The sequence below is a fragment of the Tursiops truncatus genome, unplaced genomic scaffold (genome assembly GCF_011762595.2).
Source record: "Tursiops truncatus isolate mTurTru1 unplaced genomic scaffold, mTurTru1.mat.Y mat_scaffold_440_arrow_ctg1, whole genome shotgun sequence".
NCBI classification, from domain to species: domain Eukaryota; kingdom Metazoa; phylum Chordata; class Mammalia; order Artiodactyla; family Delphinidae; genus Tursiops; species Tursiops truncatus.
This window is the reverse complement of record NW_022983303.1, coordinates 29,978-56,549: the sequence shown is the minus strand read 5'-3', so window position 1 is coordinate 56,549 and position 26,572 is coordinate 29,978. Positions and strand designations below refer to the sequence as shown.

The 26,572-nt window shown below is 53.6% G+C and overlaps 2 long non-coding RNA genes across 2 annotated transcripts; both read right to left on the bottom strand.

The window, feature by feature from the left end:
- Positions 1-235: 235 nt before the first annotated feature.
- LOC141277758 (uncharacterized) lies at positions 236-8,791 on the bottom strand. Its single transcript, XR_012329567.1, has 6 exons — positions 8,642-8,791; positions 6,958-7,151; positions 5,274-5,467; positions 3,593-3,786; positions 1,913-2,106; positions 236-424 (listed from the first exon to the last, which is right to left on the bottom strand). It is a non-coding gene; the product is annotated as an uncharacterized lncRNA (long non-coding RNA).
- A 9-nt stretch (positions 8,792-8,800) lies between these two features.
- Positions 8,801-13,879, bottom strand: LOC141277757 (uncharacterized). The gene is made up of 4 exons (XR_012329566.1): positions 13,691-13,879; positions 12,007-12,200; positions 10,324-10,517; positions 8,801-8,834 (listed from the first exon to the last, which is right to left on the bottom strand). It is a non-coding gene; the product is annotated as an uncharacterized lncRNA (long non-coding RNA).
- Between the last annotated feature and the right edge of the window lie 12,693 nt (positions 13,880-26,572).

Below are 26,572 nucleotides of genomic sequence, written 5' to 3'. Positions count from 1 at the left end.
CTTGTGTATCCTCGCCTCCTGCCGCTTAACCTGCACTGCCCCACCCCAGGCCTATCGCAAGACTTGCAAGTGGGCTACTCGGAGGGTGCCGTGCTTCGCAGCTGGGGCGACTCTAATGAAGTGGGCTGGAGGCGGGAACCTGCCTAGCAGGAGCCCTGGAGAGCCGGTTTCCTCACAGCTCTCCCTCTCAGCTGCTCCACCGTCACTTGGGTACACCAGGCTTTGCTTACCCGTAGGAGGGCCACGTTGGACCGGGAGACTGTGGTACCACGCAGGGGAGAATGGGCACTAGAGGTCCGAGGGCCCGCTGGTCAGGTGGCACGCCCTCCTCCCTTGCTCCCTCAGCAGCAGCATACTCCAGCCGTGGGACCCAGGCCCGCCTAGGCTCCAGGGGTGTGTCTCCAGCCGACGACGTCAAAGAGGCCTGAGGTAACAGAGGAAAGGCATTTCTTACCCCCTTCCTTGCCTTGTCATTGAATAGTCCTTATCCCTTTCAGCATAGTTTATATACGACGTTGCGTCTGTTTGAGCTCTACAATCCCTTGATGCGATTATAAACGTAGCTGCACCCGTAGCCTTTCGGGTTCTTTGCCCTGTCAGTTTATTGAGGAATGTTTTGTAGCACTCCCTGTGCTTTCGGTTGGGTCGCCCTTGATGAGAACTTTTTGATACGTTGACTGTCTGTCTGGGAATCCCAGCCTCCTACTTCCCCCTTCCCCGGTCTCCAATTTCCCCCTACGGGAACTCCACGCTTGTCTCTTCCCTTTGTGAACCTGTGTTTCCTTTGTATGCTGCTTCCTTTGTATCCCTATTTAGACTGCACATATAAGAGATAGCCTGCGATATGTGTCTTGCTGCCTCTAATTTACCAGAATTAGTGAGATCATCTACTGCTCCACCCACGCTGCTGCAAATAGTGTGAGTTCAGTTTGTTCTGTGGATGAGTGGTAGTCGAGGGAGTGTAGGTAGCAGAACTCCTTTCTCCATTCACCCCGCGCTCGACATTTCGTTCCTTTGTATGTCTTGGCTGTGGTAAAGGGTAACACAACGACCACTGGGGTGCAAGTGCTTCCTTCCAATGATGCTAGTCGCTGGTTATACGACCTGCAGCGGGTTTGCCGAATCTCGGGGTCCCTCCGGTGTTTAGTTTGGTAAGGAACTTGCCTACTGACCTTCGTATCGGCTGTTACCAATTTACGGTCCCGGCAACAGCAATGGTAGGCTTCCCTTTTGGGCATGCCCTCTTGAGCACTTAACGCTTTTAGCGTTTGTGAGGACTGCAGCCAGGGAAACCCTCGTTGAACTTCCTTTGCACTCTCTAATCAAGACAGATCCTGAGCATCTTTTCATTTGAATGTGCTGTTTTCTAAAACGCGGGTGAGTACCACTGAGGTCTCGAAAGGTTTCTGTCTGAGAGTCGGGCCTGATTAGAGTTCACTTCAGAGTACCTAGCCCAGGATATTTCTTGAGGGCAGGGCTGTGTTTGCGAAGCCGCAGGCCGCAGGCCTTGTGAATGATAGGTGCCCTTCGGCAGGGTTTGTAAGGTTGTTACGGCAGTGTGCCACAAGGCGGCAGCACTGCTCCGTGTCCTCTCGGGTAACTTGGGGAAAGAAAGCCTTAGCGGGGGTCCCGGTGTTGCACGGGACATGGGGAGTCGAACGTGGCTAAACACACACCCCAGGGCTTGTGTATCCTCGCCTCCTGCCGCTTAACCTGCACTGCCCCACCCCAGGCCGATCGCAAGACTTGCAAGTGGGCTACTCGGAGGGTGCCGTGCTTCGCAGCTGGGGCGACTCTAATGAAGTGGGCTGGAGGCGGGAACCTGCCTAGCAGGAGCCCTGGAGAGCCGGTTTCCTCACAGCTTCCCTCTCAGCTGCTCCACCGTCACTTGGGTACACCAGGCTTTGCTTACCCGTAGGAGGGCCACGTTGGACCGGGAGACTGTGGTACCACGCAGGGGAGAATGGGCACTAGAGGTCCGAGGGCCCGCTGGTCAGGTGGCACGCCCTCCTCCCTTGCTCCCTCAGCAGCAGCATACTCCAGCCGTGGGACCCAGGCCCGCCTAGGCTCCAGGGGTGTGTCTCCAGCCGACGACGTCAAAGAGGCCTGAGGTAACAGAGGAAAGGCATTTCTTACCCCCTTCCTTGCCTTGTCATTGAATAGTCCTTATCCCTTTCAGCATAGTTTATATACGACGTTGCGTCTGTTTGAGCTCTACAATCCCTTGATGCGATTATAAACGTAGCTGCCCCGTAGCCTTTCGGGTTCTTTGCCCTGTCAGTTTATTGAGGAATGTTTTGTAGCACTCCCTGTGCTTTCGGTTGGGTCGCCCTTGATGAGAACTTTTTGATACGTTGACTGTCTGTCTGGGATCCCAGCCTCCTACTTCCCCCTTCCCCGGTCTCCAATTTCCCCCTACGGGACCCCACGCTTGTCTCTTCCCTTTGTGAACCTGTGTTTCCTTTGTATGCTGCTTCCTTTGTATCCCTATTTAGACTGCACATATAAGAGATAGCCTGCGATATGTGTCTTGCTGCCTCTAATTTACCAGAATTAGTGAGATCATCTACTGCTCCACCCACGCTGCTGCAAATAGTGTGAGTTCAGTTTGTTCTGTGGATGAGTGGTAGTCGAGGGAGTGTAGGTAGCAGAACTCCTTTCTCCATTCACCCGCGCTCGACATTTCGTTCCTTTGTATGTCTTGGCTGTGGTAAAGGGTAACACAACGACCACTGGGGTGCAAGTGCTTCCTTCCAATGATGCTAGTCGCTGGTTATACGACCTGCAGCGGGTTTGCCGAATCTCGGGGTCCCTCCGGTGTTTAGTTTGGTAAGGAACTTGCCTACTGACCTTCGTATCGGCTGTTACCAATTTACGGTCCCGGCAACAGCAATGGTAGGCTTCCCTTTTGGGCATGCCCTCTTGAGCACTTAACGCTTTTAGCGTTTGTGAGGACTGCAGCCAGGGAAACCCTCGTTGAACTTCCTTTGCACTCTCTAATCAAGACAGATCCTGAGCATCTTTTCATTTGAATGTGCTGTTTTCTAAAACGCGGGTGAGTACCACTGAGGTCTCGAAAGGTTTCTGTCTGAGAGTCGGGCCTGATTAGAGTTCACTTCAGAGTACCTAGCCCAGGATATTTCTTGAGGGCAGGGCTGTGTTTGCGAAGCCGCAGGCCGCAGGCCTTGTGAATGATAGGTGCCCTTCGGCAGGGTTTCTAAGGTTGTTACGGCAGTGTGCCACAAGGCGGCAGCACTGCTCCGTGTCCTCTCGGGTAACTTGGGGAAAGAAAGCCTTAGCGGGGGTCCCGGTGTTGCACGGGACATGGGGAGTCGAACGTGGCTAAACACACACCCCAGGGCTTGTGTATCCTCGCCTCCTGCCGCTTAACCTGCACTGCCCCACCCCAGGCCTATCGCAAGACTTGCAAGTGGGCTACTCGGAGGGTGCCGTGCTTCGCAGCTGGGGCGACTCTAATGAAGTGGGCTGGAGGCGGGAACCTGCCTAGCAGGAGCCCTGGAGAGCCGGTTTCCTCACAGCTCTTCCCTCTCAGCTGCTCCACCGTCACTTGGGTACACCAGGCTTTGCTTACCCGTAGGAGGGCCACGTTGGACCGGGAGACTGTGGTACCACGCAGGGGAGAATGGGCACTAGAGGTCCGAGGGCCCGCTGGTCAGGTGGCACGCCCTCCTCCCTTGCTCCCTCAGCAGCAGCATACTCCAGCCGTGGGACCCAGGCCCGCCTAGGCTCCAGGGGTGTGTCTCCAGCCGACGACGTCAAAGAGGCCTGAGGTAACAGAGGAAAGGCATTTCTTACCCCCTTCCTTGCCTTGTCATTGAATAGTCCTTATCCCTTTCAGCATAGTTTATATACGACGTTGCGTCTGTTTGAGCTCTACAATCCCTTGATGCGATTATAAACGTAGCTGCCCCCGTAGCCTTTCGGGTTCTTTGCCCTGTCAGTTTATTGAGGAATGTTTTGTAGCACTCCCTGTGCTTTCGGTTGGGTCGCCCTTGATGAGAACTGTTTGATACGTTGACTGTCTGTCTGGGAATCCCGCCTCCTACTTCCCCCTTCCCCGGTCTCCAATTTCCCCCTACGGGAACTCCACGCTTGTCTCTTCCCTTTGTGAACCTGTGTTTCCTTTGTATGCTGCTTCCTTTGTATCCCTATTTAGACTGCACATATAAGAGATAGCCTGCGATATGTGTCTTGCTGCCTCTAATTTACCAGAATTAGTGAGATCATCTACTGCTCCACCCGCTGCTGCAAATAGTGTGAGTTCAGTTTGTTCTGTGGATGAGTGGTAGTCGAGGGAGTGTAGGTAGCAGAACTCCTTTCTCCATTCACCCCGCGCTCGACATTTCGTTCCTTTGTATGTCTTGGCTGTGGTAAAGGGTAACACAACGACCACTGGGGTGCAAGTGCTTCCTTCCAATGATGCTAGTCGCTGGTTATACGACCTGCAGCGGGTTTGCCGAATCTCGGGGTCCCTCCGGTGTTTAGTTTGGTAAGGAACTTGCCTACTGACCTTCGTATCGGCTGTTACCAATTTACGGTCCCGGCAACAGCAATGGTAGGCTTCCCTTTTGGGCATGCCCTCTTGAGCACTTAACGCTTTTAGCGTTTGTGAGGACTGCAGCCAGGGAAACCCTCGTTGAACTTCCTTTGCACTCTCTAATCAAGACAGATCCTGAGCATCTTTTCATTTGAATGTGCTGTTTTCTAAAACGCGGGTGAGTACCACTGAGGTCTCGAAAGGTTTCTGTCTGAGAGTCGGGCCTGATTAGAGTTCACTTCAGAGTACCTAGCCCAGGATATTTCTTGAGGGCAGGGCTGTGTTTGCGAAGCCGCAGGCCGCAGGCCTTGTGAATGATAGGTGCCCTTCGGCAGGGTTTCTAAGGTTGTTACGGCAGTGTGCCACAAGGCGGCAGCACTGCTCCGTGTCCTCTCGGGTAACTTGGGGAAAGAAAGCCTTAGCGGGGGTCCCGGTGTTGCACGGGACATGGGGAGTCGAACGTGGCTAAACACACACCCCAGGGCTTGTGTATCCTCGCCTCCTGCCGCTTAACCTGCACTGCCCCACCCCAGGCCGATCGCAAGACTTGCAAGTGGGCTACTCGGAGGGTGCCGTGCTTCGCAGCTGGGGCGACTCTAATGAAGTGGGCTGGAGGCGGGAACCTGCCTAGCAGGAGCCCTGGAGAGCCGGTTTCCTCACAGCTCTTCCCTCTCAGCTGCTCCACCGTCACTTGGGTACACCAGGCTTTGCTTACCCGTAGGAGGGCCACGTTGGACCGGGAGACTGTGGTACCACGCAGGGGAGAATGGGCACTAGAGGTCCGAGGGCCCGCTGGTCAGGTGGCACGCCCTCCTCCCTTGCTCCCTCAGCAGCAGCATACTCCAGCCGTGGGACCCAGGCCCGCCTAGGCTCCAGGGGTGTGTCTCCAGCCGACGACGTCAAAGAGGCCTGAGGTAACAGAGGAAAGGCATTTCTTACCCCCTTCCTTGCCTTGTCATTGAATAGTCCTTATCCCTTTCAGCATAGTTTATATACGACGTTGCGTCTGTTTGAGCTCTACAATCCCTTGATGCGATTATAAACGTAGCTGCCCCCGTAGCCTTTCGGGTTCTTTGCCCTGTCAGTTTATTGAGGAATGTTTTGTAGCACTCCCTGTGCTTTCGGTTGGGTCGCCCTTGATGAGAACTTTTTGATACGTTGACTGTCTGTCTGGGAATCCCAGCCTCCTACTTCCCCCTTCCCCGGTCTCCAATTTCCCCCTACGGGAACTCCACGCTTGTCTCTTCCCTTTGTGAACCTGTGTTTCCTTTGTATGCTGCTTCCTTTGTATCCCTATTTAGACTGCACATATAAGAGATAGCCTGCGATATGTGTCTTGCTGCCTCTAATTTACCAGAATTAGTGAGATCATCTACTGCTCCACCCACGCTGCTGCAAATAGTGTGAGTTCAGTTTGTTCTGTGGATGAGTGGTAGTCGAGGGAGTGTAGGTAGCAGAACTCCTTTCTCCATTCACCCCGCGCTCGACATTTCGTTCCTTTGTATGTCTTGGCTGTGGTAAAGGGTAACACAACGACCACTGGGGTGCAAGTGCTTCCTTCCAATGATGCTAGTCGCTGGTTATACGACCTGCAGCGGGTTTGCCGAATCTCGGGGTCCCTCCGGTGTTTAGTTTGGTAAGGAACTTGCCTACTGACCTTCGTATCGGCTGTTACCAATTTACGGTCCCGGCAACAGCAATGGTAGGCTTCCCTTTTGGGCATGCCCTCTTGAGCACTTAACGCTTTTAGCGTTTGTGAGGACTGCAGCCAGGGAAACCCTCGTTGAACTTCCTTTGCACTCTCTAATCAAGACAGATCCTGAGCATCTTTTCATTTGAATGTGCTGTTTTCTAAAACGCGGGTGAGTACCACTGAGGTCTCGAAAGGTTTCTGTCTGAGAGTCGGGCCTGATTAGAGTTCACTTCAGAGTACCTAGCCCAGGATATTTCTTGAGGGCAGGGCTGTGTTTGCGAAGCCGCAGGCCGCAGGCCTTGTGAATGATAGGTGCCCTTCGGCAGGGTTTCTAAGGTTGTTACGGCAGTGTGCCACAAGGCGGCAGCACTGCTCCGTGTCCTCTCGGGTAACTTGGGGAAAGAAAGCCTTAGCGGGGGTCCCGGTGTTGCACGGGACATGGGGAGTCGAACGTGGCTAAACACACACCCCAGGGCTTGTGTATCCTCGCCTCCTGCCGCTTAACCTGCACTGCCCCACCCCAGGCCGATCGCAAGACTTGCAAGTGGGCTACTCGGAGGGTGCCGTGCTTCGCAGCTGGGGCGACTCTAATGAAGTGGGCTGGAGGCGGGAACCTGCCTAGCAGGAGCCCTGGAGAGCCGGTTTCCTCACAGCTCTTCCCTCTCAGCTGCTCCACCGTCACTTGGGTACACCAGGCTTTGCTTACCCGTAGGAGGGCCACGTTGGACCGGGAGACTGTGGTACCACGCAGGGGAGAATGGGCACTAGAGGTCCGAGGGCCCGCTGGTCAGGTGGCACGCCCTCCTCCCTTGCTCCCTCAGCAGCAGCATACTCCAGCCGTGGGACCCAGGCCCGCCTAGGCTCCAGGGGTGTGTCTCCAGCCGACGACGTCAAAGAGGCCTGAGGTAACAGAGGAAAGGCATTTCTTACCCCCTTCCTTGCCTTGTCATTGAATAGTCCTTATCCCTTTCAGCATAGTTTATATACGACGTTGCGTCTGTTTGAGCTCTACAATCCCTTGATGCGATTATAAACGTAGCTGCCCCCGTAGCCTTTCGGGTTCTTTGCCCTGTCAGTTTATTGAGGAATGTTTTGTAGCACTCCCTGTGCTTTCGGTTGGGTCGCCCTTGATGAGAACTTTTTGATACGTTGACTGTCTGTCTGGGAATCCCAGCCTCCTACTTCCCCCTTCCCCGGTCTCCAATTTCCCCCTACGGGAACTCCACGCTTGTCTCTTCCCTTTGTGAACCTGTGTTTCCTTTGTATGCTGCTTCCTTTGTATCCCTATTTAGACTGCACATATAAGAGATAGCCTGCGATATGTGTCTTGCTGCCTCTAATTTACCAGAATTAGTGAGATCATCTACTGCTCCACCCACGCTGCTGCAAATAGTGTGAGTTCAGTTTGTTCTGTGGATGAGTGGTAGTCGAGGGAGTGTAGGTAGCAGAACTCCTTTCTCCATTCACCCCGCGCTCGACATTTCGTTCCTTTGTATGTCTTGGCTGTGGTAAAGGGTAACACAACGACCACTGGGGTGCAAGTGCTTCCTTCCAATGATGCTAGTCGCTGGTTATACGACCTGCAGCGGGTTTGCCGAATCTCGGGGTCCCTCCGGTGTTTAGTTTGGTAAGGAACTTGCCTACTGACCTTCGTATCGGCTGTTACCAATTTACGGTCCCGGCAACAGCAATGGTAGGCTTCCCTTTTGGGCATGCCCTCTTGAGCACTTAACGCTTTTAGCGTTTGTGAGGACTGCAGCCAGGGAAACCCTCGTTGAACTTCCTTTGCACTCTCTAATCAAGACAGATCCTGAGCATCTTTTCATTTGAATGTGCTGTTTTCTAAAACGCGGGTGAGTACCACTGAGGTCTCGAAAGGTTTCTGTCTGAGAGTCGGGCCTGATTAGAGTTCACTTCAGAGTACCTAGCCCAGGATATTTCTTGAGGGCAGGGCTGTGTTTGCGAAGCCGCAGGCCGCAGGCCTTGTGAATGATAGGTGCCCTTCGGCAGGGTTTCTAAGGTTGTTACGGCAGTGTGCCACAAGGCGGCAGCACTGCTCCGTGTCCTCTCGGGTAACTTGGGGAAAGAAAGCCTTAGCGGGGGTCCCGGTGTTGCACGGGACATGGGGAGTCGAACGTGGCTAAACACACACCCCAGGGCTTGTGTATCCTCGCCTCCTGCCGCTTAACCTGCACTGCCCCACCCCAGGCCGATCGCAAGACTTGCAAGTGGGCTACTCGGAGGGTGCCGTGCTTCGCAGCTGGGGCGACTCTAATGAAGTGGGCTGGAGGCGGGAACCTGCCTAGCAGGAGCCCTGGAGAGCCGGTTTCCTCACAGCTCTTCCCTCTCAGCTGCTCCACCGTCACTTGGGTACACCAGGCTTTGCTTACCCGTAGGAGGGCCACGTTGGACCGGGAGACTGTGGTACCACGCAGGGGAGAATGGGCACTAGAGGTCCGAGGGCCCGCTGGTCAGGTGGCACGCCCTCCTCCCTTGCTCCCTCAGCAGCAGCATACTCCAGCCGTGGGACCCAGGCCCGCCTAGGCTCCGGGGTGTGTCTCCAGCCGACGACGTCAAAGAGGCCTGAGGTAACAGAGGAAAGGCATTTCTTACCCCCTTCCTTGCCTTGTCATTGAATAGTCCTTATCCCTTTCAGCATAGTTTATATACGACGTTGCGTCTGTTTGAGCTCTACAATCCCTTGATGCGATTATAAACGTAGCTGCCCCGTAGCCTTTCGGGTTCTTTGCCCTGTCAGTTTATTGAGGAATGTTTTGTAGCACTCCCTGTGCTTTCGGTTGGGTCGCCCTTGATGAGAACTTTTTGATACGTTGACTGTCTGTCTGGGAATCCCAGCCTCCTACTTCCCCCTTCCCCGGTCTCCAATTTCCCCCTACGGGAACTCCACGCTTGTCTCTTCCCTTTGTGAACCTGTGTTTCCTTTGTATGCTGCTTCCTTTGTATCCCTATTTAGACTGCACATATAAGAGATAGCCTGCGATATGTGTCTTGCTGCCTCTAATTTACCAGAATTAGTGAGATCATCTACTGCTCCACCCACGCTGCTGCAAATAGTGTGAGTTCAGTTTGTTCTGTGGATGAGTGGTAGTCGAGGGAGTGTAGGTAGCAGAACTCCTTTCTCCATTCACCCCGCGCTCGACATTTCGTTCCTTTGTATGTCTTGGCTGTGGTAAAGGGTAACACAACGACCACTGGGGTGCAAGTGCTTCCTTCCAATGATGCTAGTCGCTGGTTATACGACCTGCAGCGGGTTTGCCGAATCTCGGGGTCCCTCCGGTGTTTAGTTTGGTAAGGAACTTGCCTACTGACCTTCGTATCGGCTGTTACCAATTTACGGTCCCGGCAACAGCAATGGTAGGCTTCCCTTTTGGGCATGCCCTCTTGAGCACTTAACGCTTTTAGCGTTTGTGAGGACTGCAGCCAGGGAAACCCTCGTTGAACTTCCTTTGCACTCTCTAATCAAGACAGATCCTGAGCATCTTTTCATTTGAATGTGCTGTTTTCTAAAACGCGGGTGAGTACCACTGAGGTCTCGAAAGGTTTCTGTCTGAGAGTCGGGCCTGATTAGAGTTCACTTCAGAGTACCTAGCCCAGGATATTTCTTGAGGGCAGGGCTGTGTTTGCGAAGCCGCAGGCCGCAGGCCTTGTGAATGATAGGTGCCCTTCGGCAGGGTTTCTAAGGTTGTTACGGCAGTGTGCCACAAGGCGGCAGCACTGCTCCGTGTCCTCTCGGGTAACTTGGGGAAAGAAAGCCTTAGCGGGGGTCCCGGTGTTGCACGGGACATGGGGAGTCGAACGTGGCTAAACACACACCCCAGGGCTTGTGTATCCTCGCCTCCTGCCGCTTAACCTGCACTGCCCCACCCCAGGCCGATCGCAAGACTTGCAAGTGGGCTACTCGGAGGGTGCCGTGCTTCGCAGCTGGGGCGACTCTAATGAAGTGGGCTGGAGGCGGGAACCTGCCTAGCAGGAGCCCTGGAGAGCCGGTTTCCTCACAGCTCTTCCCTCTCAGCTGCTCCACCGTCACTTGGGTACACCAGGCTTTGCTTACCCGTAGGAGGGCCACGTTGGACCGGGAGACTGTGGTACCACGCAGGGGAGAATGGGCACTAGAGGTCCGAGGGCCCGCTGGTCAGGTGGCACGCCCTCCTCCCTTGCTCCCTCAGCAGCAGCATACTCCAGCCGTGGGACCCAGGCCCGCCTAGGCTCCAGGGGTGTGTCTCCAGCCGACGACGTCAAAGAGGCCTGAGGTAACAGAGGAAAGGCATTTCTTACCCCCTTCCTTGCCTTGTCATTGAATAGTCCTTATCCCTTTCAGCATAGTTTATATACGACGTTGCGTCTGTTTGAGCTCTACAATCCCTTGATGCGATTATAAACGTAGCTGCCCCCGTAGCCTTTCGGGTTCTTTGCCCTGTCAGTTTATTGAGGAATGTTTTGTAGCACTCCCTGTGCTTTCGGTTGGGTCGCCCTTGATGAGAACTTTTTGATACGTTGACTGTCTGTCTGGGAATCCCAGCCTCCTACTTCCCCCTTCCCCGGTCTCCAATTTCCCCCTACGGGAACTCCACGCTTGTCTCTTCCCTTTGTGAACCTGTGTTTCCTTTGTATGCTGCTTCCTTTGTATCCCTATTTAGACTGCACATATAAGAGATAGCCTGCGATATGTGTCTTGCTGCCTCTAATTTACCAGAATTAGTGAGATCATCTACTGCTCCACCCACGCTGCTGCAAATAGTGTGAGTTCAGTTTGTTCTGTGGATGAGTGGTAGTCGAGGGAGTGTAGGTAGCAGAACACCTTTCTCCATTCACCCCTCGTTCGATATTTCGTGCGTTTGCGTGTCTTGCTGTGGTAAAGGGTACCACAACGACCGCAGGGGTGCAGTGCTTCCTTCCAATGATGCTAGTCTCTGTGTATCCGACCTGCCAGCGGGGTTGCCCAATCTCGTGGTCCCTCCAGTGTTTAGTCTGGAAGGAACTTGCCTACTGATTCTTCCTACCGGCTGTTACCAATTTACGGTCCCGGCAACAGCAATGGTAGGCTTCCCTTTTGGGCATGCCCTCTTGAGCACTTAACGCTTTTAGCGTTTGTGAGGACTGCAGCCAGGGAAACCCTCGTTGAACTTCCTTTGCACTCTCTAATCAAGACAGATCCTGAGCATCTTTTCATTTGAATGTGCTGTTTTCTAAAACGCGGGTGAGTACCACTGAGGTCTCGAAAGGTTTCTGTCTGAGAGTCGGGCCTGATTAGAGTTCACTTCAGAGTACCTAGCCCAGGATATTTCTTGAGGGCAGGGCTGTGTTTGCGAAGCCGCAGGCCGCAGGCCTTGTGAATGATAGGTGCCCTTCGGCAGGGTTTCTAAGGTTGTTACGGCAGTGTGCCACAAGGCGGCAGCACTGCTCCGTGTCCTCTCGGGTAACTTGGGGAAAGAAAGCCTTAGCGGGGGTCCCGGTGTTGCACGGGACATGGGGAGTCGAACGTGGCTAAACACACACCCCAGGGCTTGTGTATCCTCGCCTCCTGCCGCTTAACCTGCACTGCCCCACCCCAGGCCGATCGCAAGACTTGCAAGTGGGCTACTCGGAGGGTGCCGTGCTTCGCAGCTGGGGCGACTCTAATGAAGTGGGCTGGAGGCGGGAACCTGCCTAGCAGGAGCCCTGGAGAGCCGGTTTCCTCACAGCTCTTCCCTCTCAGCTGCTCCACCGTCACTTGGGTACACCAGGCTTTGCTTACCCGTAGGAGGGCCACGTTGGACCGGGAGACTGTGGTACCACGCAGGGGAGAATGGGCACTAGAGGTCCGAGGGCCCGCTGGTCAGGTGGCACGCCCTCCTCCCTTGCTCCCTCAGCAGCAGCATACTCCAGCCGTGGGACCCAGGCCCGCCTAGGCTCCAGGGGTGTGTCTCCAGCCGACGACGTCAAAGAGGCCTGAGGTAACAGAGGAAAGGCATTTCTTACCCCCTTCCTTGCCTTGTCATTGAATAGTCCTTATCCCTTTCAGCATAGTTTATATACGACGTTGCGTCTGTTTGAGCTCTACAATCCCTTGATGCGATTATAAACGTAGCTGCCCCCGTAGCCTTTCGGGTTCTTTGCCCTGTCAGTTTATTGAGGAATGTTTTGTAGCACTCCCTGTGCTTTCGGTTGGGTCGCCCTTGATGAGAACTTTTTGATACGTTGACTGTCTGTCTGGGAATCCCAGCCTCCTACTTCCCCCTTCCCCGGTCTCCAATTTCCCCCTACGGGAACTCCACGCTTGTCTCTTCCCTTTGTGAACCTGTGTTTCCTTTGTATGCTGCTTCCTTTGTATCCCTATTTAGACTGCACATATAAGAGATAGCCTGCGATATGTGTCTTGCTGCCTCTAATTTACCAGAATTAGTGAGATCATCTACTGCTCCACCCACGCTGCTGCAAATAGTGTGAGTTCAGTTTGTTCTGTGGATGAGTGGTAGTCGAGGGAGTGTAGGTAGCAGAACTCCTTTCTCCATTCACCCCGCGCTCGACATTTCGTTCCTTTGTATGTCTTGGCTGTGGTAAAGGGTAACACAACGACCACTGGGGTGCAAGTGCTTCCTTCCAATGATGCTAGTCGCTGGTTATACGACCTGCAGCGGGTTTGCCGAATCTCGGGGTCCCTCCGGTGTTTAGTTTGGTAAGGAACTTGCCTACTGACCTTCGTATCGGCTGTTACCAATTTACGGTCCCGGCAACAGCAATGGTAGGCTTCCCTTTTGGGCATGCCCTCTTGAGCACTTAACGCTTTTAGCGTTTGTGAGGACTGCAGCCAGGGAAACCCTCGTTGAACTTCCTTTGCACTCTCTAATCAAGACAGATCCTGAGCATCTTTTCATTTGAATGTGCTGTTTTCTAAAACGCGGGTGAGTACCACTGAGGTCTCGAAAGGTTTCTGTCTGAGAGTCGGGCCTGATTAGAGTTCACTTCAGAGTACCTAGCCCAGGATATTTCTTGAGGGCAGGGCTGTGTTTGCGAAGCCGCAGGCCGCAGGCCTTGTGAATGATAGGTGCCCTTCGGCAGGGTTTCTAAGGTTGTTACGGCAGTGTGCCACAAGGCGGCAGCACTGCTCCGTGTCCTCTCGGGTAACTTGGGGAAAGAAAGCCTTAGCGGGGGTCCCGGTGTTGCACGGGACATGGGGAGTCGAACGTGGCTAAACACACACCCCAGGGCTTGTGTATCCTCGCCTCCTGCCGCTTAACCTGCACTGCCCCACCCCAGGCCGATCGCAAGACTTGCAAGTGGGCTACTCGGAGGGTGCCGTGCTTCGCAGCTGGGGCGACTCTAATGAAGTGGGCTGGAGGCGGGAACCTGCCTAGCAGGAGCCCTGGAGAGCCGGTTTCCTCACAGCTCTTCCCTCTCAGCTGCTCCACCGTCACTTGGGTACACCAGGCTTTGCTTACCCGTAGGAGGGCCACGTTGGACCGGGAGACTGTGGTACCACGCAGGGGAGAATGGGCACTAGAGGTCCGAGGGCCCGCTGGTCAGGTGGCACGCCCTCCTCCCTTGCTCCCTCAGCAGCAGCATACTCCAGCCGTGGGACCCAGGCCCGCCTAGGCTCCAGGGGTGTGTCTCCAGCCGACGACGTCAAAGAGGCCTGAGGTAACAGAGGAAAGGCATTTCTTACCCCCTTCCTTGCCTTGGTCCGTTGAACAGTCCTTTTCCCTCTCAGCATAGTTTACATACAGTGTTGCGTCTGCTGAGTTCTACAGCCGCTTGTTGCCATTATAACGTAGCTGTACCCGTAGGGTTTCAGAATTCTTTGCCCTGTTAGTTGATTGAGGAATGTTTTGTAGCGTTCCCTGTGCTTACGGAGGGTCGCCCTTGAATGAGCACTTTTTGATACGTTAAGTGTGTGTCTGTGAATCCCAACCTTCCCACTTCACCCTTCCCCGGTCTCCAATTTCCCCTCTGAGAACTCCACGCTTCTTCTTCCCTCTGTGAACCCTGTGTTTCCTTTGTATCCCCTATTTAGACTGCACATATAAGAGATATCCTGCGATATGTGTCTTGCTGTCTCTACCAGAATTAGTGAGATCATCTACTGCTGCACCCCGCTGCTGCAAATGGTATGAGTTCATTTGGTTCTGTGGACGAGTGGTAGTCGAGGGAGTGTAGGTAGCAGAACACCTTTCTCCATTCACCCCTCGTTCGATATTTCGTGCGTTTGCGTGTCTTGGCTTGTGGTAAAGGGTACCACAACGACCGCAGGGGTGCAAGTGCTTCCTTCCAATGATGCTAGTCTCTGGTTATCCGACCTGCAGCGGGGTTGCCCAATCTCGTGGTCCCTCCAGTGTTTAGTCTGGTAAGGAACTTGCCTACTGATCTTCCTACCGGCTGTTACCAATTTACAATGCCAGCCACAGCATAGTAGGCTTCTCTGTTGGCATGCCCTCTTGAGCACTTACGCTTTAGGGTTTGTGAGGACTGCAGCCAGGGAAACCCTCGTCTAGCTTCCCTTGCACTCTCTAATCAAGACAGATGCTGAGCATCTTTTCATTTGAATGTGCTGTTTTCTAAAACGCGCGTGAGTACCACTGAGGTCTTGTAAGGTTTCTGCCTGAGAGTCGGGCCTGATTTGAATTCGTTTCAGATTACCTAGCCCAGGATATTTCTTGAGGGGCAGGGTTGTGTTTGCAAAGCCGCCGGCCGCATGCCTTGTGAATGATAGGAGCCCTTCCGGCACCAGTTTGTAAGGTTGTTACGGCAGTGTGCCACAAGGCGTGCAGCACTGCTCCGTTTTCTCTCCGGTAACTTGGGAAACAAAGCCTTAGCGGGGGTCCCGGTGTTGGTTTGGAAATGGGGAGTCGAACGTGGCTAAGCACACACCCCAGGGCTTGCGTATGCTCGCCTCCTGCCCCTTAACCTGCACTGGCCCCACCCCAGGCATATCGCAAGACTTGCAAGTGGGGCTACTCGGAGGGTGCCGTTGGTTCGCAGGTGGGTCGACTCTAAGGAAGTGGGCTAGAGGTGGAACCTGCCTAGCAGGAGCTGTGGAGATCCCGTTCCTTCACAAGCTCTTCCCTCTCAGCTGCTCCACCATCATCTGGGTGCACCAGGCTTTACTTACCTGTAGGAGGGCCCACGTTGGAATCGGGACTATTGTGGTACCACGCAGGGGAGAATGGGCGGTAGAGGTCCGAGGGGCCGCTGGTCAGGTGGCACGTCCTGCTACCTTGTTCCCTCTAGCAGCAGCATACTCCAGCCGTGGACTCAGTCCTGCTGAGGCTCCAGGGGTGTGTCCTCCAGCACGACGACGTCAAAGAGGCCTGAGGTAACAGAGGAAAGGCATTTCTTACCCCCTTCCTTGCCTTGTCATTGAATAGTCCTTATCCCTTTCAGCATAGTTTATATACGACGTTGCGTCTGTTTGAGCTCTACATCCCTTGATGCGATTATAAACGTAGCTGCACCCGTAGCCTTTCGGGTTCTTTGCCCTGTCAGTTTATTGAGGAATGTGTTTGTATCACTCCCTGTGCTTTCGGTTGGGTCGCCCTTGATGAGAACTTTTTGATACGTTGACTGTCTGTCTGGGATCCCAGCCTCCCTACTTCCCCCTTCCCCCGGTCTCCAATTTCCCCCTACGGGAACTCCACGCTTGTCTCTTCCCTTTGTGAACCTGTGTTTCCTTTGTATGCTGCTTCCTTTGTATCCTATTTAGACTGCACATGTAAGAGATAGCCTGCGATATGTGTCTTGCTGCCTCTATTTACCAGAATTAGTGAGATCAGCTACTGCTGCCACCCACGCTGCTGCAAATAGGTATGAGTTCATTTGGTTCTGTGGACGGAGTGGTAGTCGAGGGAGTGTAGGTAGCAGAACACCTTTCTCCATTCACCCCCTCGTCGATATTTCGTGCGTTTGCGTTGTCCTTGGCTGTGGTAAAGGTAACACAACGACCCTGGGGTGCAAGTGCTTCCTTCCAATGATGCTAGTCGCTGGTTATACGACCTGCAGCGGGGTTGTGCCGAATCTCGGGGTCCCTACCGGTGTTTAGTTGGTAAGGAACTTGCCTACTGACCTTCCTATCGGCTGTTACCAATTTACAATGCCAGCACAGTAAGTAGTAAGGCTTCCCTGTTGGGCATGCCCCTCTTGAGCACTTAACGCTTTTAGCGGTTTGTGAGGACTGCAGCCAGGGAAACCCTCGTTGAGCTTCCTTGCACTCTCTAATCAGAGACAGATGCCTGAGCATCTTTCATTTGAATGTGCTGTTTCTAAAACGCGCGTGAGTACCACTGAGGTCTTGTAAGGTTTCCTGCCTGAGAGTCGGGCCCTATTTGAATTCGTTTCAGATTACCTAGCCCAGGATATTTCTTGAGGGCAGGGTTTGTTTGCAAAAGCCGCCAGGCCCGCAGGCCTTGTGAATGATAGGAGCCCTTCCGCACAGTTTTGTAGGTTGTTACGGCAGTGTGCCACAAGGCGCAGCACTGCTCCGTTTTCTCTCCGTAACTTGGGGAAACAAAGCCTTAGCGGGGTCCCGGTGTTGGTTTGGACATGGGGAGTCGAACGTGGCTAAACACACACCCCAGGGCTTGTGTATCCTCGCCTCCTGCCGTCTGCTCGAGTTCTACAGCCGCTTGTTGCCATTATAAACGTAGCTGTACCCGTAGGGTTTCAGATTCTTTGCCCTGTTAGTTGATTGAGGAATGTTTTGTAAGCGTTCCCTGTGCTTCCGGAGGGTCGCCCTTGATGAGCACTTTTTGATACGTTAAGTGTGTGTCTGTGAATCCCAACCTCCACTTCACCCTTCCCCGGTCTCCACTTTCCCCCTCTGAAGCTCCACGCTTCTTTCTTCCCTCTGTGAACCCTGTGTTTCCTTGTATCCCTATTTAGACTGCACATATAAGAGATATCCTGCGATATGTGTCTTGCTGTCTCTACCAGAATTAGTGAGATCATCTACTGCTGCACCCACGCTGCTGCAAATGGTATGAGTTCATTTGGTTCTGTGGACGAGTGGTAGTCGAGGGAGTGTAGGTAGCAGAACACTTTCTCCATTCACCCCTCGTTCGATATTTCGTGCGTTTGCGTGTCTTGGCTGTGGTAAAGGGTACCACAACGACCCCTGGGGTGCAAGTGCTTCCTTCCAATGATGCTAGTCTCTGGTTATCCGACCTGCAGCGGGGTTGCCCAATCTCGTGGTCCCTCCAGTGTTTAGTCTGGTAAGGAACTTGCCTACTGATCTTCCTACCGGCTGTTTTACCAATTTACAATGCCAGCCACAGCAGTAGTAGGCTTCTCTGTTGGGCATGCCCTCTTGAGCACTTACGCTTTAGGGTTTGTGAGGACTGCAGCCAGGGAAACCCTCGTCTAGCTTCCCTTGCACTCTCTAATCAAGACAGATGCTGAGCATCTTTTCATTTGAATGTGCTGTTTTCTAAAACGCGCAGTGAGTACCACTGAGGTCTTGTAAGGTTTCTGCCTGAGGAGTCGGGCCTGATTTGAATTCGTTTCAGATTACCTAGCCCAGGATATTTCTTGAGGGCAGGGTTGTGTTTGCAAAGCCGCCGCCGCAGGCCTTGTGAATGATAGGAGCCCTTCGGCACAGTTTGTAAGGTTGTTACGGCAGTGTGCCACAAGGCGGCAGCACTGCCTCCGTTTTCTCTCCGGTAACTTGGGAAACAAAGCCTTAGCGGGGTCCCGGTGTTGGTTTGGAAATGGGGAGTCGAACGTGGCTAAGCACACACCCCAGGGCTTGCGTATGCTCGCCTCCTGCCCCTTAACCTGCACTGCCCCACCCCAGGCATATCGCAAGACTTGCAAGTGGCTACTCGGAGGGTGCCGTGGTTCGCAGGTGGGTCGACTCTAAGGAAGTGGGCTAGAGGTGGCAACCTGCCTAGCAGGAAGCTATGGAGATCCCGTTCCTCACAGCTCTTCCCTCTCAGCTGCTCCACCATCATCTGGGTGCACCAGGCTTTGCTTACCTGTAGGAGGGCCACGTTGGATCGGGATATTGTGGTACCACGCAGGGAGAATGGGCGGTAGAGGTCCGAGGGGCCGCTGGTCAGGTGGCACGTCCTGCTACCTTGTTCCCTCTGCAGCAGCATATTCCAGCCGTGGGACTCAGTCCTGCTGAGGCTCCAGGGGTGTGACACCAGCCGATGTCACAGAGGCCTGAGGTAACAGACTAGGCGTTTCTTAACCCCCTTCTTTGCCTTGTCGTTGAACAGTCCTTTTCCCTCTCAGCATAGTTTACATACAGTGTTGCGTCTGCTGAGTTCTACAGCCGCTTGTTGCCATTATAAACGTAGCTGTACCCGTAGGGTTTTCAGATTCTTTGCCCTGTTAGTTGATTGAGGAATGTTTTGTAGCGTTCCCTGTGCTTCCGGAGGGTCGCCTTGATGAGCACTTTTTGATACGTTAAGTGTGTGTCTGTGAATCCCAACCTCCCACTTCACCCTTCCCCGGTCTCCAATTTCCCCCTCTGAGAACTCCACGCTTCTTTCTTCCCTCTGTGAACCCTGTGTTTCCTTTGTATCCCTATTTAGGACTGCACATATAAGAGATATCCTGCGATATGTGTCTTGCTGTCTCTACCAGAATTAGTGAGATCATCTACTGCTGCACCCACGCTGCTGTAAATGGTATGAGTTCATTTGGTTCTGTGGACGAGTGGTAGTCGAGGGAGTGTAGGTAGCAGAACACCTTTCTCCATTCACCCCTCGTTCGATATTTCGTGCGTTTGCGTGTCTTGGCTGTGGTAAAGGGTAACACAACGACCGCAGGGGTGCAAGTGCTTCCTTCCAATGATGCTAGTCTCTGGTTATCCGACCTGCAGCGGGGTTGCCCAATCTCGTGGTCCCTCCAGTGTTTAGTCTGGTAAGGACCTTGCTACTGATCTTCCTACCGGCTGTAACAATTTACAATGCCAGCCACAGCAATAGTAGGCTTCTCTGTTGGGCATGCCCTCTTGAGCACTTACGCTTTTAGGGTTTGTGAGGACTGCAGCCAGGGAAACCCTCGTCTAGCTTCCCTTGCACTCTCTAATCAAGACAGATGCTGAGCATCTTTTCATTTGAATGTGCTGTTTTCTAAAACGCGCGTGAGTACCACTGAGGTCTTGTAAGGTTTCTGCCTGAGAGTCGTGCCCGATTTGAATTCGTTTCAGATTACCTAGGCCCAGGATATTTCTTGAGGGCAGGGTTGTGTTTGCAAAGCGCCGGCCGCAGGCCTTGTGAATGATAGGAGCCTTCGGCACAGTTTGTAGGTTGTTACGGCAGTGTGCCACAAGGCGGCAGCACTGCTCCGTTTCTCTCCGGTAACTTGGGGAAACAAGCCTTAGCGGGGGTCCCGGTGTTGGTTTGGAAATGGGGAGTCGAACGTGGCTAAGCACACACCCCAGGGCTTGCGTATGCTCGCCTCCTGCCCCTTAACCTGCACTGCCCCACCCCAGGCATATCGGAAGACTTGCAAGTGGGGTACTCGGAGGGTGCTGTGGTTTGCAGGTGGGTCGACTCTAAGGAAGTGGGCTGGAGGTGGGAACCTGCCTAGCAGGAGCTGTGGAGATCCCGTTCTTCACAGCTCTTCCCTCTCAGCTGCTCCACCATTATCTAGGGTGCACCAGGCTTTACTTACCTGTAGGAGGGCCACGTTGGATCGGGACATTGTGGTACCACGCAGGGGAGAATGGGCGGTAGAGGTCCGAGGGGCCGCTGGTCAGGTGGCACGTCCTGCTACCTTGTTCCCTCAGCAGCAGCATACTCCAGCCGTGGGACCCAGGCCTGCTGAGGCTCCAGGGGTGCGACACCCGGCGGATGTCACAGAGGCCTCAGGTAACAGACTAGGCGTTTCTTAACCCCTTCTTGCCTTGTCGTTGAACAGTCCTTTTCCCTCTCAGCATAGTTTACATGACGGTGTTGCGTCTGCTGAGTTCTACAGCCGCTTGTTGCCATTATAAACGTAGCTGTACCCGTAGGTTTCAGATTCTTTGCCCTGTTAGTTGATTGAGGAATGTTTTGTAGCGTTCCCTGTGCTTCCGGAGGTCGCCCTTGATGAGACACTTTTTGATACGTTAAGTGTGTGTCTGTGAATCCCAACCTCCCACTTCACCCTTGCCCCCGGTCTCCAATTTCCCCCTCTGAACTCCACGCTTCTTTCTTCCCTCTGTGAACCCTGTGTTTCCTTTGTATCCCTATTTAGACTGCACATATAAGAGATATCCTGCGATATGTGTCTGCTGTCTCTACCAGAATTAGTGAGATCATCTACTGCTGCACCCACGGCTGCTGCAGATGGTATGAGTTCATTTGGTTCTGTGGACGAGTGGTAGTCGAGGAGTGTAGGTAGCAGAACACCTTTCTCCATTCACCCCTCGTCTCGATATTTCGTGCGTTTGCGTGTCTTGGCTGTGGTAAAGGGTAACCACAACGACCGCATGGGGTGCAAGTGCTTCCTTCCAATGATGCTAGTCTCTGGTTATCCGACCTGCAGCGGGGTTGCCCAATCTCGTGGTCCCTCCAGTGTTTAGTCTGGTAAGGAACTTGCCTACTGATCTTCCTACCGGCTGTTACCAATTTACATGCCAGCCACAGCAGTAGTAGGCTTCTCTGTTGGGCATGCCCTCTTGAGCACTTACGCTTTTAGGGTTTGTGAGGACTGCAGCCAGGGAAAACCCTCGTCTAGCTTCCCTTGCACTCTCTAATCAAGACAGATGCTGAGGCATCTTTTCATTTGAATGTGCTGTTTTCTAAAACGCGCGTGAGTACCACTGAGGTCTTGTAAGGTTTCTGCCTGAGAGTCGGGCCTGATTTGAATTCGTTTCAGATTACCTAGCCCAGGATATTTCTTGAGGGCAGGGTTGTGGTTTGCAAAGCCGCCGGCCGCAGGCCTTGTGAATGATAGGGAGCCCTTCGGCACAGTTTGTAAGGTTGTTACGGCAGTGTGCCACAAGGCGGCAGCACTGCTCCGTTTTCTCTCCGGTAACTTGGGGAAACAAAGCCTTAGCGGGGGTCCCGGTGTGGTTTGGAAATGGGGAGTCGAACGTGGCTAAGCACACACCCCAGGGCTTGCGTATGCTCGCCTCCTGCCCCTTAACCTGCACTGCCCCACCCCAGGCATATCGCAAGACTTGCAAGTGGGCTACTCGGAGGGTGCCGTGGTTCGCAGGTGGGTCGACTCTAAGGAAGTGGGCTAGAGGTGGCAACCTGCCTAGCAGGAGCTATGGAGATCCCGTTTCCTCACAGCTCTTCCCTCTCAGCTGCTCCACCATCATCTGGGTGCACCAGGCTTTGCTTACCTGTAGGAGGGGCCACGTTGGATCGGGATATTGTGGTACCACGCAGGGGAGAATGGGCGGTAGAGGTCCGAGGGGCCGCTGGTCAGGTGGCACGTCCTGCTACCTGTTTCCCTCTGCAGCAGCATACTCCAGCCGTGGGACCCAGTCCTGCTGAGGCTCCAGGGGTGTGACATCCACCGGTGTCACAGAGGCCTCAGGTAACAGACTAGGCGTTTCTTAACCCCTTCTTTGCCTTGTCGTTGAACAGTCCTTTTCCCTCTCAGCATAGTTTACATACGGTGTTGCGTCTGCTGAGTTCTACAGCCGCTTGTTGCCATTATAAACGTAGCTGTACCCGTAGGGTTTCAGATTCTTTGCCCTGTTAGTTGATTGAGGAATGTTTTGTAGCGTTCCCTGTGCTTCCGGAGGGTCGCCCTTGATGAGCACTTTTTGATACGTTAAGTGTGTGTCTGTGAATCCCAACCTCCCACTTCACCCTTCCCCGGTCTCCAATTTCCCCCTCTGAGAAACTCCACGCTTCTTTCTTCCCTCTGTGAACCCTGTGTTTCCTTTGTATCCCTATTTAGACTGCACATATAAGAGATATCCTGCGATATGTGTCTTGCTGTCTCTACCAGAATTAGTGAGATCATCTACTGCTGCACCCACGCTGCTGCAAATGGTATGAGTTCATTTGGTTCTGTGGACGAGTGGTAGTCGAGGGAGTGTAGGTAGCAGAACACCTTTCTCCATTCACCCCTCGTTCGATATTTCGTGCGTTTGCGTGTCTTGGCTGTGGTAAAGGGTACCACAACGACCGCAGGGGTGCAAGTGCTTCCTTCCAATGATGCTAGTCTCTGGTTATCCGACCTGCAGCGGGGTTGCCCAATCTCGTGGTCCCTCCAGTGTTTAGTCTGGTAAGGAACTTGCCTACTGATCTTCCTACCGGCTGTTACCAATTTACAATGCCAGCCACAGCAGTAGTAGGCTTCTCTGTTGGGCATGCCCTCTTGAGCACTTACGCTTTTAGGGTTTGTGAGGACTGCAGCCAGGGAAACCCTCGTCTAGCTTCCCTTGCACTCTCTAATCAAGACAGATGCTGAGCATCTTTTCATTTGAATGTGCTGTTTTCTAAAACGCGCGTGAGTACCACTGAGGTCTTGTAAGGTTTCTGCCTGAGAGTCGGGCCTGATTTGAATTCGTTTCAGATTACCTAGCCCAGGATATTTCTTGAGGGCAGGGTTGTGTTTGCAAAGCCGCCGGCCGCAGGCCTTTTGAATGATAGGAGCCCTTCGGCACAGTTTGTAAGGTTGTTACGGCAGTGTGCCACAAGGCGGCAGCACTGCTCCGTTTTCTCTCCGGTAACTTGGGGAAACAAAGCCTTAGCGGGGGTCCCGGTGTTGGTTTGGAAATGGGGAGTCGAACGTGGCTAAGCACACACCCCAGGGCTTGCGTATGCTCGCCTCCTGCCCCTTAACCTGCACTGCCCCACCCCAGGCATATCGCAAGACTTGCAAGTGGGCTACTCGGAGGGTGCCGTGGTTCGCAGGTGGGTCGACTCTAAGGAAGTGGGCTAGAGGTGGCAACCTGCCTAGCAGGAGCTATGGAGATCCCGTTTCCTCACAGCTCTTCCCTCTCAGCTGCTCCACCATCATCTGGGTGCACCAGGCTTTGCTTACCTGTAGGAGGGCCACGTTGGATCGGGATATTGTGGTACCACGCAGGGGAGAATGGGCGGTAGAGGTCCGAGGGGCCGCTGGTCAGGTGGCACGTCCTGCTACCTTGTTCCCTCTGCAGCAGCATACTCCAGCCGTGGGACTCAGTCCTGCTGAGGCTCCAGGGGTGTGACACCAGCGATGTCACAGAGGCCTGAGGTAACAGACTAGGCGTTTCTTAACCCCTTCTTTGCCTTGTCGTTGAACAGTCCTTTTCCCTCTCAGCATAGTTTACATACAGTGTTGCGTCTGCTGAGTTCTACAGCCGCTTGTTGCCATTATAAACGTAGCTGTACCCGTAGGGTTTCAGATTCTTTGCCCTGTTAGTTGATTGAGGAATGTTTTGTAGCGTTCCCTGTGCTTCCGGAGGGTCGCCCTTGATGAGCACTTTTTGATACGTTAAGTGTGTGTCTGTGAATCCCAACCTCCCACTTCACCCTTCCCCGGTCTCCAATTTCCCCCTCTGAGAACTCCACGCTTCTTTCTTCCCTCTGTGAACCCTGTGTTTCCTTTGTATCCCTATTTAGACTGCACATATAAGAGATATCCTGCGATATGTGTCTTGCTGTCTCTACCAGAATTAGTGAGATCATCTACTGCTGCACCCACGCTGCTGCAAATGGTATGAGTTCATTTGGTTCTGTGGACGAGTGGTAGTCGAGGGAGTGTAGGTAGCAGAACACCTTTCTCCATTCACCCCTCGTTCGATATTTCGTGCGTTTGCGTGTCTTGGCTGTGGTAAAGGGTACCACAACGACCGCATGGGGTGCAAGTGCTTCCTTCCAATGATGCTAGTCTCTGGTTATCCGACCTGCAGCGGGGTTGCCCAATCTCGTGGTCCCTCCAGTGTTTAGTCTGGTAAGGAACTTGCCTACTGATCTTCCTACCGGCTGTACCAATTTACAATGCCAGCCACAGCAGTAGTAGGCTTCTCTGTTGGGCATGCCCTCTTGAGCACTTACGCTTTTAGGGTTTGTGAGGACTGCAGCCAGGGAAACCCTCGTCTAGCTTCCCTTGCACTCTCTAATCAAGACAGATGCTGAGCATCTTTTCATTTGAATGTGCTGTTTTCTAAAACGCGCGTGAGTACCACTGAGGTCTTGTAAGGTTTCTGCCTGAGAGTCGGGCCTGATTTGAATTCGTTTCAGATTACCTAGCCCAGGATATTTCTTGAGGGCAGGGTTGTGTTTGCAAAGCCGCCGGCCGCAGGCCTTGTGAATGATAGGAGCCCTTCGGCACAGTTTGTAAGGTTGTTACGGCAGTGTGCCACAAGGCGGCAGCACTGCTCCGTTTTCTCTCCGGTAACTTGGGGAAACAAAGCCTTAGCGGGGGTCCCGGTGTTGGTTTGGAAATGGGAGTCGAACGTGGCTAAGCACACACCCCAGGGCTTGCGTATGCTCGCCTCCTGCCCCTTAACCTGCACTGCCCCACCCCAGGCATATCGCAAGACTTGCAAGTGGGCTACTCGGAGGGTGCCGTGGTTCGCAGGTGGGTCGACTCTAAGGAAGTGGGCTGGAGGTGGGAACCTGCCTAGCAGGAGCTGTGGAGATCCCGTTCTTCACAGCTCTTCCCTCTCAGCTGCTCCACCATCATCTGGGTGCACCAGGCTTTGACTTACCTGTAGGAGGGCCACGTTGGATCGGGATATTGTGGTACCACGCAGGGGAGAATGGGCGGTAGAGGTCCGAGGGGCCGCTGGTCAGGTGGCACGTCCTGCTACCTTGTTCCCTCTGCAGCAGCATACTCCAGCCGTGGGACTCAGTCCTGCTGAGGCTCCAGGGGTGTGACACCAGCCGATGTCACAGAGGCCTGAGGTAACAGACTAGGCGTTTCTTAACCCCTTCTTTGCCTTGTCGTTGAACAGTCCTTTTCCCTCTCAGCATAGTTTACATACAGTGTTGCGTCTGCTGAGTTCTACAGCCGCTTGTTGCCATTATAAACGTAGCTGTACCCGTAGGGTTTCAGATTCTTTGCCCTGTTAGTTGATTGAGGAATGTTTTGTAGCGTTCCCTGTGCTTTCGGGGGGGTCGCCCTTGATGAGCACTTTTTGATACGTGAAGTGTGTGTCTGTGAATCCCAACCTCCCACTTCACCCTTCCCCGGTCTCCAATTTCCCCCTCTGAAACTCCACGCTTCTTTCTTCCCTCTGTGAACCCTGTGTTTCCTTTGTATCCCTATTTAGACTGCACATATAAGAGATATCCTGCGATATGTGTCTTGCTGTCTCTACCAGAATTAGTGAGATCATCTACTGCTGCACCCACGCTGCTGCAAATGGTATGAGTTCATTTGGTTCTGTGGACGAGTGGTAGTCGAGGGAGTGTAGGTAGCAGAACACCTTTCTCCATTCACCCCTCGTTCGATATTTCGTGCGTTTGCGTGTCTTGGCTGTGGTAAAGGGTACCACAACGACCCCTGGGTGCAAGTGCTTCCTTCCAATGATGCTAGTCTCTGGTTATCCGACCTGCAGCGGGGTTGCCCAATCTCGTGGTCCCTCCAGTGTTTAGTCTGGTAAGGAACTTGCCTACTGATCTTCCTACCGGCTGTTACCAATTTACAATGCCAGCCACAGCAGTAGTAGGCTTCTCTGTTGGGCATGCCCTCTTGAGCACTTACGCTTTTAGGGTTTGTGAGGACTGCAGCCAGGGAAACCCTCGTCTAGCTTCCCTTGCACTCTCTAATCAAGACAGATGCTGAGCATCTTTTCATTTGAATGTGCTGTTTTCTAAAACGCGCGTGAGTACCACTGAGGTCTTGTAAGGTTTCTGCCTGAGAGTCGGGCCTGATTTGAATTCGTTTCAGATTACCTAGCCCAGGATATTTCTTGAGGGCAGGGTTGTGTTTGCAAAGCCGCCGGCCGCAGGCCTTGTGAATGATAGGAGCCCTTCGGCACAGTTTGTAAGGTTGTTACGGCAGTGTGCCACAAGGCGGCAGCACTGCTCCGTTTTCTCTCCGGTAACTTGGGGAAACAAAGCCTTAGCGGGGGTCCCGGTGTTGGTTTGGAAATGGGGAGTCGAACGTGGCTAAGCACACACCCCAGGGCTTGCGTATGCTCGCCTCCTGCCCCTTAACCTGCACTGCCCCACCCCAGGCATATCGCAAGACTTGCAAGTGGGGCTACTCGGAGGGTGCCGTGGTTTCGCAGGTGGGTCGACTCTAAGGAAGTGGGCTAGAGGTGGGCAACCTGCCTAGCAGGAGCTGTGGAGATCCCGTTTCCTTCACAGCTCTTCCCTCTCAGCTGCTCCACCATCATCTGGGTGCACCAGGCTTTAGCTTACCTGTAGGAGGGCCACGTTGGATCGGGACATTGTGGTACCACGCAGGGGAGAATGGGCGGTAGAGGTCCGAGGGGC